The 2536-nt window shown below is 37.3% G+C and overlaps 1 long non-coding RNA gene across 2 annotated transcripts; it reads left to right on the plus strand.

Annotated features, from left to right (window-relative positions):
- Positions 1 to 1590: 1590 nt before the first annotated feature.
- Positions 1591 to 2514, plus strand: LOC106321367. Of its 2 annotated transcripts, XR_001266058.1 has the most exons (4): positions 1591 to 1785; positions 1944 to 2067; positions 2142 to 2256; positions 2341 to 2512. It is a non-coding gene; the product is annotated as an uncharacterized LOC106321367 (long non-coding RNA). The 2 variants fall into 2 exon arrangements; XR_001266057.1 differs by having other exon boundaries at positions 1592 to 2067; positions 2341 to 2514.
- Positions 2515 to 2536: the final 22 nt, after the last annotated feature.

A 2536-nucleotide genomic window follows, 5' to 3' on the forward strand; every position in this document is an offset into this window, starting at 1 on the left:
GATCCAACCCGTCAACAGCCGAGCAACCCCACCGACTACTTCGAGGATATGTAGTTTTTTTTATATTTCTGTTTGTATTATGAATTTAAATATTATTGTATGACTTTTAAATGCTTTTTGTAAAATATGTTTTTCATTTTCATATTTCGTTTTAAAATTTAAATTATTTTAAATTCCGAATATTAAATAAATTCAAATTTATTATATATATTAATAATAGGAATCGATGTAAACTTCACGTAAATGTTTACGAGTGATTAACATCGAAAGATTTACGAGGGTTTTACATCAAAATGTTCACGTGTTCGTTACAACGAAAGTATTTACGTCTGCTTTACATCGAAACGGTTACGTGGAGTTTACCACGAAAACTTACGTCTCGTTTACGACGAAACATTGCCCTGCGCTTTACGAGGAATTTATTTCGTCGTAAACGTAACAAGTCGTTTACGACGAAATCTCCGTTACGACGGACGTTTTACAACGAAACGTATTTCGAGGTTAATACGTGTTCGTTACAACGAAAGTATTTACGTCTGCTTTACATCGAAACGGTTACGTGGAGTTTACCACGAAAACTTACGTCTCGTTTACGACGAAACCTTGCCCTGCGCTTTATGAGGAATTTTTGTCTTCGTAAACGTAACAAGTCGTTTACGACGAAATCTCCGTTACGACGGACGTTTTACAACGAAACGTTTTTCGAGGTTAATTCGTCGTAAAACCCCGTTTACGACGAATTTACAATGAATATTGACCTCGTAAAAAATATGTTTTCTTGTAGTGTCCAGTGAACACTCAATTTGCCATTGTTAAAGGAGTTTCCGAAGAAGGATTAGAGAAGACACATCGGAGTTCTCGCAAGAGAGACGGTTTTCATGTCGCTTCTGCTGATTAGAGATTCTGAGGAGAGAACATTAACAAAAGTCATCGTCGTCCTGCAGAGAACACGAGAGAAGACGGAGACGAGGAGAGAAGACGAGAAGATGAAAGAAAAGAAAAAAAATTGATATTTGACGGTTTGCTGACACGTGGTGTAAAAAATCCACTAAAGATCGGTCCTCAAATTCCCATATTAAGGATCGGTTATATTCTTTTAATTTTGTTTGGATTTAATTAAATCAGTTATTTTCTTTAAAAATCCACTTAGAAACTGGGATAATGATGGCCTAAGTGGGTTTTTTTAAAACCACATATTCCTTCTCTTCTGCAAGAGGCAAGTTTGGTAGGGTTCTTGTATTGTTCGCGGACTCCATTGACACATGGCGATCCGCGATTGGTTCGTTTTTAATTTTTTTTTTAAGTAAATAAAAATAAGAACCCAAATGGGGTTTTAGGGTTAATAGTGCGCTAAGGGCATAGGGCATAGCATCGTCGTTGTTCCACATGGCTAGGGTTTTCAAATCCAAACGCCGAAAAGAGTCGCTGAGGTGTAAATCTTAGAACGAGATCTGTATCAACGTCGTGAATCTATTAGTGAGGCTAATCGAGTAATGAAAACCCCTAAAACTATTTTTGGTGGAGTCGCTTTTTTTTTTTTTTTTTTTTTTTTTTTTAAGACCACCTCCAACGGAGGATATAAACAAGGTCTCTTCAAAAAAAAAGCAAAAAAAATAAACGAAAAAGAGAAAAAGCCACAGAACCGCTGTCTAAAACAGCATTTGTAGAGTTGCTAAAAACCCCTAACGTAGCTGCTTGGTATAGGCTAATCGTTTTAGGCAAAAAGAGGAAAAATTAGAGCTCTCCGTCTCTCTTTCATCGAGTGAAACCTCAATTTCTTTGGAGGTGCTCTGATTCTTTGATCATACTTGAGATGAGTTTTTGTGTTGATTTTCTCAACAAAATTAGGGCGTTTACGTTTCTTTGCCATGGGTGAGGACTGAGAGCCACAAATCCTATTAATTGAAGTTGGTAAAATACAATATGCTTCTTGTTTTATCAAGAGATTGATAGTGCGACGTCCTCGGGATCCTCTGAGGAGAAAGCCATTGATCCAGTGGAGATAATTCCTTTGAATCAAGTTTCTCAAACCACCGTGGAAGCTTCTTTACAAGGGAAACCACAAAGGTTAGTTCCGGTTTAGTACCTTGATTAGTTCTGTTGCGGTTTCTTTCTCATTTTGACTTGGCTGGTTAAATTAGACCCATCTTACTCAGAGCCATCAGTTTCAAACAGAGGACAACGGGTAATAGTGATCATGAAGGCCGTCGGGTCTCTGTGGAGCTCAAGGGTCCTCCTTCTAGATCTTCTTTGGAGGTTTTGGAACTAAAACTTTTTTACCATTTATCGTCCATAAATAAAAGAGGCAGGTTATTAACTGGTTTTGTGTGAATTTGATAGAATAGTGATTGGAGTAAGGCAGAGTCTCTAGTTAAGGTAGAACTACAAGCGGATGTTGAGCTTATAAGATCCAGCACTAGAGGGTTTGCTGTAAGTATTCATTTATGGTTTATGGTTTATGGTATCATCTCGTTTTGGTTATTATCGTTGAAGTCGGATAACCAGACTGAGATAAACGATATAACAAAATAACATG

The sequence above is a fragment of the Brassica oleracea genome, unplaced genomic scaffold (assembly GCF_000695525.1).
Source record: "Brassica oleracea var. oleracea cultivar TO1000 unplaced genomic scaffold, BOL UnpScaffold01490, whole genome shotgun sequence".
NCBI lineage: Eukaryota > Viridiplantae > Streptophyta > Magnoliopsida > Brassicales > Brassicaceae > Brassica > Brassica oleracea.